Source organism: Limulus polyphemus, unplaced genomic scaffold, assembly GCF_000517525.1.
Source record: "Limulus polyphemus unplaced genomic scaffold, Limulus_polyphemus-2.1.2 Scaffold937, whole genome shotgun sequence".
NCBI lineage: Eukaryota > Metazoa > Arthropoda > Merostomata > Xiphosura > Limulidae > Limulus > Limulus polyphemus.
The window spans coordinates 265,717-275,058 of NW_013666547.1; the positions used below are offsets into that span (position 1 = coordinate 265,717).

At 31.4% G+C, this 9,342-nt stretch overlaps 1 long non-coding RNA gene across 1 annotated transcript in view; it reads left to right on the forward strand.

Moving 5' to 3' along the window:
- Positions 1–9,342, forward strand: part of LOC111086228 — an 18,001-nt gene that overhangs the window by 7,181 nt on the left and 1,478 nt on the right. Inside the window, exon 2 of the long non-coding RNA XR_002610964.1 lies at positions 611–616. This is a non-coding gene — a long non-coding RNA (uncharacterized LOC111086228). The remainder of the gene's footprint in view (positions 1–610; positions 617–9,342) is intronic.

Below are 9,342 nucleotides of genomic sequence, written 5' to 3' on the forward strand. Positions count from 1 at the left end.
TACAGAAGTTACAACGATGCGGCTCACGTGCATTCATGTTACAGAATCAAATAACATAAAGCATTGAAGGTGACCTTTGGTCTGTACAAAGTAACTTGTCTTGGCTGTGTTTTAGTCGACTAGTATTTTGTAAAATACGGTCACATTTCAATTATTATATATGTATATAGATTATTGCTCTTTTGAAATAAGTTCTTAAAGTTATTTTTCTTAAAACATAAACAGTAACTAAAGAAGTAAAGTAAACAATTCTCTTCTAATTACGACCTTTGTACTCAGTTGCTGCTTGACGCAAAGCCCCCCAGTGGCACAGCGGACTTACAATGCTAGAAACCGGGTTTCGATGCCCTTAACAAACGGAGACGTAACAGTATGAACAGCAGGGTTGCCAATTTAGTTTATTTACATCTAGCGGTAATTTATTTCATAATTAACACTTTATAGGGATTTAGCCTATACATATTTTCATTTTAGCGAATAAAAATTTTTAAATTAACATGTAAATATAGGAATTAACTTAATTTTTTTTAACTTTAGCTCCAAGGTCCAAATAAAAGTTGGCAACACTGACATACAGGCTTTCATGCGCATATGCAGAAAAAAAAACGAGAAAAAAGTTACAATTGAGGGTATAAATAAGTAAAAATAAATGAGAATTTCAAATACAGCTACAATTAGAGGATGATTAGTACAAAAAACTTTCTCACTGATTATTTACTGATTAGTTACAAGCATTTGAGCCATTTCTATGATGTTCTTTTTGCAGTACATTTCATTTCTCATAACAATTAAGAAAGTTTCAATATGCGTCGCGGAGCATTAAAATTTGCTTTGCGGAGCACTACTGCTCCGCGGTGCATGGGTTGGAAAACCATGATTCTACATCATAATCAACAATGAAAGAAGTAACATAAGATGAGATAGCTGGTGAGCACGTATAAAAGTTTAAAATGTCACTTGTATCATTCACAAAGTATGTATGAGTAGGAAAGTTATCGTTTAGATGTATTGCATTGTTCGTTTCAAGAATATCTAGTAATTAATTTCCATTGGTATTAGTTGTAATGCATTCAAAAGCTGATTTTTTTATTGTTTAAACTACCTAATAATGATGTATTGTTTAGTGTGTTAATAGATTTTAACGAAAGTCTATGTTTATGTGACAATTGGAAGAACAATGAAAATTTGCAATCGTAACAGTAGAAGAGTTATTTAGGGAAACATTAATAATAATATTTTCGTTTGTATGATTAATTTATACGTTTCTTTCTTTCTTTTTTCTTCTTTTGTTGCTGTTTAGCGCAAAGCTACACAATAAGTTATTTGTGCTTTCTCTACAATGGGTATCGAAACCTGATACTTACTAATGCCATCAGATGGCGATACGTTTCATACACATAATGAATTTCTATGTAGTAATGCAATACCTATAGTAGGGGTGTTTTCATCTAATCGGTGAGATCTTATGATTCTATATCAAGGAATATTTTGTCTACGTGACTGTTATAGTACAATTTCCCCAATACAAATAATATGAAAATTAATATGTCTTTGTGTTTTCGAATTCAACTGAGAACCTAAACTTATAATTTACTTAAAGACTACTGAACATTTGTTTAAATGTTTTGATGTTTTATGAATATTGTACTCTCAGAGATGAACCTTAATATATATATATATATATATTTGCTTTACACCAAATGTACCTTAATGTATGTAAATAGAACGTCTTAAAGTGTCAGTCTCATTTATCTAAGTGTAAAGAACACAGTTGCGTTTTCGTAAGCATAAATTCAATTTTTTAAATTAAATTGTCTGTTAATTGACTGAACATTACTATCAAATAAAAATAATTATAGTTATTACAAATACTCTAGTCATTATGAAAGAAACAAGAAACCGTTATGTATTTGGTCTTGGCTAAATACTTTGTTATATATATTATGCACTTTTGGCAAAGGTAGCTTCTCACGTGAATAAGAGGTTGGCGAACAATGTCTTTAGGATGATAAATTTTTACTGATTTCTTTTATCTATTTTTTAATCATTCTAATATACTAAGTATAATTGTGCGTTGAGATTGTTTACTTAGTTGTTAATTGATCTGTTTAGGTCACAGTATCTGCATCACTACTCAATGTTTAGTATGTGTGAAGTGTCTCAATGACTCAGGGCTAAGTCTGAGGACTTATGATGCTGAAACTCGTGTTTCAATACCTACAGTGGACATAGCACCGGTAGCTTATCTGTAGCTTCTCGTTTAACAACAAACGAAAAGTATGTGCAATTGTACAATTGCAATTTTATCATAATTTCTTCGAAACAATATTGTACTTAATTTGCACTTAGAACAGTCTGTCGATAGAACTAATAAATATTTCTAGTAATTTTGCAGAAAAGCCTCCGGAAATTGGACTACAGTATAATGAATTCACAAAGCGTTTCTAGCAGTTTGACATAAAATTCGCCTGGCTTTAAATTAGTTTTGTGATATGCTAGACTGTCTTTCGATGGAAATTACAGTGCTACAGTGCATTGTACAATTTTAATCCCACAGAGTTAGTCATTATTTGTAATACAGGTTGTTTGTAGGAGTTCAGATTTGTACACAATACGAAGGGACGTTTCATAGCACACATCGGTATTATGGAGGGCTTTTAAGCCCGATAAAAACTGACGGTGAAATCTGTACAAAATGATAGTGCAGGAACTGAGATTAACGAAGTCTCTAGTAAACGTTATTGAAGAAATAAATTAATTTACTATTATTACGTGGACTGGACTTGGCATCATTTTTACCAGACAATCCAAAAGAATACACTCAACGATAGAACACATTACAACAGTACATTATCATCATTTAAGAGTTTGTTAATATTTATAACTTGTAATAAATTTTCAACTTATACTTGCAACGAGAAATAATAATACAGTAATAATAACGTGATAACCACTATAAATAAATAAAAGTGTAAAAATAAAAGGATTACAATTTAACCAAAAGCAACTGAGTTAAAGGCGTGGAGGCTGTCGAAAAATTGTTTGAACTCGAAACCCAGATGACATATGTAGTTTTGTAATTAGCATAATTAATTAATAATATATAGTTATATATTAATGCATAAATAGTGTAATGATATTACGAAGAATATTACTAAAGAAACGTAACCGAAATGGTGGATGAAACTCTCTCCATTTTCATTATTATTTACAACATTTCACGCATTTACGTAGGAGGGGTTCGGCTGAACCCCCTATGTTTGAAATGTAAAAAAACAAAAAACAACTATGCTAATATGGTTATAGTGCAGCTGCTTATGGTATTTAACGTTCTGGATGTATGTGGATATTATGTGAACAGCCATGCTATGGGTTAAGCTATATTACATGCAAAATTGCTTCCAGATTTAATCTCATAGCACTTTTTTTTTATTAACAATTTTCTGGGAGGGTGGGGGCATGCCACCAGACCTCTGTAGTATTAGCATACTTTGCATGCCGATTGTGCGAAGTACATGTTGGTTTTGATCTCGCAGTTTAGAATCACCATTTCAAACATTCTTCGTACGGGCCTGTGTTTAGAGCCTACTCCATTCAGAAAGCCAATAAATGCCATAACAAGTTTCTAGAACATATTGCATTTTGAAATGAAATGCGTAGATTAAGAAATATTAAATACTGACATGAAGATACAGACAGCTACTGTGATTATCGAGCAACTTCAGGGTTATCAGACGTCCCAGTAAAAACTTAGATCCTCTTAGTTTCTAACGCTACTTTTTTGTCCCGATCAGAAATAGTAAAAGGTTTAAATATTTTCCAGTTTCTCTTGTGTGTTTGATATGTACGGTTTGTCATTCTAAAAAGCTTTTTTAAATTTTACTTGGAGAATCACCTGACAAACACAATCTCTGTTTCCTTAGCCTAACCTGTCATTGGGCAGCCGCAGAAATTGAGATTTGAAGATCTGCACAGCAGCGAAAAAGAAAACGAAGAAGCAACATTATTCTTTCGAGCGGGTTCAAAACAACTTAGGTGTCTTTTTTTATTCATTTACTAACGAAAGTATCCGGCTTCGCTCGGGTTATTATGTTGACTTATTCTAGATGACTATGTCAGTGCGTGTATTCTGAACCCATTTTAGCATAAAAGTATAACCTATAACTTTTGTTACTCCTTCATGGGATGTGACCTGTTTATAAAGATAAACTTCTCTCTGACTTGTCCTCCGATTTTAAATCTAAATCATAAATACAAACCTTTTAGTTAATGGAGACTCTAAATTATAAAACAACAAATATATTATTTTCAATTTTGTAGTTTATACATTTAATTTTATACTTACAGCATATAGCCTCTTAACAAGAATATTAGGTTATACTTTTATTGCTAAGCAACATAATATAAAAGCCATTGTTGGAACAAATTTCTGGCATTTCTATGAACTACTATTTCATGAATTTATGTCAATTTATTCAAATCTTAGAACTATACATTACTCAATTTGTTAATTTAAAAGCAAATATTAATAAAACACAGACATACATTGATTTTTGTGTGTCACGTGGTATGTTTAATGCAGAACTGGTTCAAATTAGATGTTTGTGAAGTTAAAATACTAAGTCTATAATTTCATACGAATTAGAAACTCAAATTACAGATATTGACAAGCTAGAATATAAAATAAGAAGGTCTTATATTTTCTGTTTGCTAAGATATTGCTCACGTAATAAATCAAACACAGTGGTACTCCGCTCATCTCTTTCCATTTTTGGAAACGCTTCCTTATATATACTTACTTCTATATATGACAAGAATAATCAATTGGAAGCTTAGAGTGGTTTTATTAGCATTTCTAACGTTCCTTCTGCTATTTTTTTTCTTGTCAATCAAGATTTCAATGAAGTAGGTTGTGTCTTTAGTCTGCTCGAAATTTCATATTTTTCTAGACCCAAATACAGCTTAGTTACTAAGCTTGATAAAATATAGTAGAATTCTATGGTATTGATTTAGTAATTTATGATTTTTTAGTCATTCAAAAGTATATATAAAACCTAAAAAAATATTTTGTTTCATATCCTCCATGTGTAAAATTTTTAAGGGCTTGGTAACCTGCGTCAAATTTGTTTGAAGTTAAGCACAAAGCTACACAATGGGCTATCTGTGCTCTGCTCACCACTCAACTTCCCGTAACTTCGTTCCGACGAAACTTTAGCGACACAAGTATTTACTTAATAAAACTGATTTATTCTTTCCGAATATAACTTTACAGATACACTCAACTTCAACAATCGCGCTAAACAAACGCTATAACAACGAACGTCAATAATACTTCTGACTGCAGATCAATTACTCACTATCTACGCACACATTACATTACCGCGTCACGTTGTCCCCTCTTATATATATACCCGCCTACCCCACCTAGCAAACACTAGAGCATTCATGAAGAAACAAGATAGTTCTAGAAACGTGGCGTCACAGTGGTCATGTGACTCGCTGACGCAACAGCTTCAATGATGAAAGGCCTCCTCTAAGCTGGTTCAGTTTTGTACAGCTTTTACCTGAAAACTCTCATCACATCACTTATGTTATATTTTTTCTCTTCTTATTGGATTAATATAAGTCATATTTGAGGTTCTCGTTTAATTATCATTAGAGGTTTCAAACCTTTTTTTTCTAATGTTTATCTATTCCTTACTTAATTAAACTGTTGTTGTATCTCCAGGTTGTAACTGAATTAACTTAAAGCTATGGAGGATAGGTTTATTAAATAACAGAATATTTGCTCAAGATATTGATTATAAAGTAATACCGAATCTTTCACTAACTAGGTCGATGTAAAATGAAGCAAAGAGACTGAACACAAAATGGACAATATTTATCAAGACACTAAACATAAACATGGTGTATGTACTTGTTGAATAAACATGATATACTTTTACTCTGATTGAATACCTTCAATGATTAACCATTCAGGATCCTGTTTCAGACTAGACTGACTAAATGTGATGTTACTAGCATGTGAGGAACCTCGCATTTACCCAGTGACAGCAATACCACGTGGCTGTTCATTTTTATTACAAGATAAGGGAGGTTGTCATCTCTATACGTCACCTAAATAATTGTTGAAGGACACTGCTGTCCTCATCCTTACAACAAAGTACAGTATTGAGTAATATTCCTCTTGGGTGAAACAGATATTATCCATTTCACAAAGAAACAGAGCTAGGTAACTTAAAATAAGATCAACAGTTCATTTCCTTCTGATTTCTAGAGGTACAGTGGCACAGAGGCATGTCTGCGGACTCACAACGCTAGCAACCAGATTTCGATACCCGTTGTGGGGCAAAGCACAGGTAGTCCTTTGTGTAGCTTTGCGCTTAATTTCAAACAAAACCACATAATGATGGGTGGTGCAACGGTTAGTTAGTTTTATCAAATCACACTTTACGATAGAGACTACGTACGGGTGGAAAAAAATCCGTTTCTCGTACACTTCTTATGTACCACCTTTTCTTTCTACCAAGTTTGTGTAAAGGTACAAAGTGTCTTTTTTTATCGGTGTGTTTGGCTTATGCTTCTTATAGAAAATTATGCTCAACTTTCTTTTTTTTATTGTTTCCAGCAGAAATTAACCACAATGCTTTTACAAAAAATGTCATATGAAATAGCAGAATTTGTGTATAGTTTGAAGAGCTTACACTTTTTATGTTTATTTATATAGTTTTGCAAAGTACAACTAACTAAAACTAACTTTGTTACAAACTCTTAAAGTTAAATTGATACTATTGATGGATTGTCATAGCTGTTAACGAGAGTAACATGCTACGTGAAAGATGACAGGTAACGTAATTTTATTGCGATTACTTCTTCAGATTTAATATTCACATATTTTAGATTTATGTTAATTTTCCACCTTAGTTGTATCAAAAATATAACAGAATAATTGTTTCTTTTTTTCGCCTACTAGTATTTCTATTTGTGATTTGTTTCAAAAACTGAAAACAGTGTTAAAATATATTTTGTTGAATTTCCTAAATTTTAAAGTTTTAATTTATAATAATAATATATAAATTTCCTGCATATCCTAATGAACACTGAAGCCTGATTGAAACTGATTTTCGTAACTAATGCCAAATAAAATAGGAAATTTTGAGATATTGTTTGAAAAGCTTGGTGCAGGAATCCTTGAAAAAATCCTTAAAAGCTCTTACTCTTGTTTCTTGATGATAGGAGTAATTGCGAACTTCAGCCTCGGGTAAAAAATAAAGGGTGATACGTTGACGACAACATGGAAGTTTTGAAAACCCTGAATGTGAAAATGGAACCCATTTCTGATGAGGAGACTGCTTTGTTGGAAGTCAGTATTTTGAAAAATGAAGCAAGGAAAACATCACTTAGCAGTAAGTTCAACTTCAAGTGTATAGAGTTTTAATCCGTTGTGAAACTTTGTAACATGGCACAGATATGTTAAAAATATTTCCTGTATTATTTGACAGTTTATCTGTGTTATTATAATTTATATTAATATGAACTAGTGACACTGTTGTAATTTTGTGTCTCTTCTATAGTTTTTGAATTATTGTTTTGCTGCATAATGTTGCATTAAGCATTTTGTAACATCTGTAGTTTGTCCATCATGAGAAGAATTGTTTCTGGTAAGCAGCCATAACTTATTTTATAGAGTGTAAATTTAAACACCGAGATACATGATTAAAGAATTGGTAGAATATATCAACCTAACCAACACAGTGGAGTGACAAATGATATACATAAAAAATATTTATATCAAGTTGGTGTATGATCTGTATAGCTAGATATAATTTGATATAATTTGTGTTTGTTCCTTAATTTTGACAACTATATGTATGACCCAAATCATTCAGTATCATAGCTGGAAGTATAATATTTTACTTGAAAAAAAAAGAACCTAAGTTATAGTAACCTAATGTGATTCTAATCCATAGAATTTATATTTTAAGTGTTTTAGATACAATCAGTTAAATTCTGAGAGTTAAGATTTTTTATTAAATGGAAAACTTTGAGTATCTTCATGTTTGCTTTATTTTTTTTAATGAAAACTAAACCATAGGATAGAGATTTTTATTTTAAATAGTTTATTGAAGAGTATAATACCACTGGACTTGACATAAAAAACGTTGAAATGTGAAACAGGCCTGTTGTACAAAGCCTGCACATAAACATAAGAAAGAGGAAAAGGTGAAGCTAGTGATGTTTATTAACTGGTGTAGACTACTAAATGTATAACAGTGTTTGATTGTCGTAGATGGTTGTTTTAATAGCATCCTTAATAGGTGAGAGGTAGAAATAATTTTAATTGAGGTAAGTAAATATTATTTTGAAATTTAGTGTGTGAACATGTATACACACACACTCAGAGAGCTTTATGTATACTTGTCCCTTTAAAGTGGTGTAGAAGCAATTTTGTTTTTAATATCAAGTTTAAAATACTTTCCCATTTTCATCTTTTAAAATTTATTTTCTGATGTTACTGATTTTAGTCAGATGTATACATAGGACTTACTGAAACATGATTAATCTTGTTCTGATGTTACTGATTTTAGTCAGATGTATACGTGGGACTTACTGAAACATGATTAATCTTGGAAGATATTGATAATAAGAAATATTTTGAGATTTCTGGTCATAAATTATTTGAGTAATGATAGTTTTTAAAAGAGGTGCTGGAGTAACTCTGAATGTGAGGGATGAGTTGAAACCAGTTAGGACTGAAGACATGATAAATGAAAGTCAGGAAGTTGAATTAATGTGATTTACAATCAGGAGTTTTAAGGATACAAAGTAATAATAGGTAGGAAAGCAATGATATATAAGCATAAGGAAAAGTTTTATTGATGGTAGAACATATCACATGTTTCGAAAGAACATTTAGTATGTTTCACCATCAATAAAACTTCCTTATGCTTATGAAACGTTGTTTTCCTACCTATTATTATATTAGCATAATGTGCTTCCTTACTCAGGTTACACATGGATACAAAATGTTTAATTGGTAAATGTAACTTACTGACCACATGATGACAGATATAATAGATATTGTCAGTAAGAACTTGTATAATATGATCAGTGTTGCTACTTATAAAGATACTGATGTAACAATTATGAAATACTTTAATGTTAAACATATTGATTGAGATTGTATGTAGGGAGAGAGGTGTGTTTTTGAATAATTAATTAATGGTTAGTTACATGATGAAAAAAAGTGTGAATTTGGTGTACTTAGATATTCAAATAGATTTTGATGAGATTCCAGAAGAAAATCACATTGGTGGTGGTTGGGGTGGGGAGAGACTACTT